Raw genomic sequence first — 568 nt, 5'->3', positions numbered from 1 at the left:
GAAACTGAAATCCAGAGAGGTTAAGTGACTTGTCTAAAATTATTTTACTAGGTAGTGGCTCCATTCAGTGAATATTTTTGGAGTAATTCCCATGTGTGAGATACTGTGCCAGGTTCTAGGGAAAATGAGGTGAATCATGGCAAACCAGATACAGAAGCTCTGTTTAGTGGAGAGAGACAGCAATTCATAAAAATTCAGAAGTAGTGGTTAGATTCAGAAGCTTAGTGGTTAAAGAGCCTGGGCTCTGAATCCAAACTCTGGTTTCAGATCCCAGTTCTGCTACTTACTAGCCATGTTGACCTTGGATGAGTTTCATAACCTTTCTGTGCCTAGGTTTCCTTATCAATAATATGGGTATAATGGCACCTACCTCATAGAATAACCATTGAGGGTTCAGTGAGTTAATATATGTAAAATCCCTAGGTCAGTGTCTGGCACACAGTAAGCTCTATGTAAGTGTTAGCTGTGGTTGTAATTTGTATAGGAAGAGTATGTACAGGATACAGTGCTAGTACTGAGCCAGAAATGACTGACTACTGATAAGGTGGTGGGGATTTTTGAAGTGCAA

The sequence above is a fragment of the Galeopterus variegatus genome, unplaced genomic scaffold (genome assembly GCF_000696425.1).
Source record: "Galeopterus variegatus unplaced genomic scaffold, G_variegatus-3.0.2 Scaffold11884, whole genome shotgun sequence".
Lineage (NCBI taxonomy): Eukaryota > Metazoa > Chordata > Mammalia > Dermoptera > Cynocephalidae > Galeopterus > Galeopterus variegatus.
The sequence above is the reverse complement of the archived record's forward strand: the minus strand, read 5'-3'. Positions refer to the sequence as shown.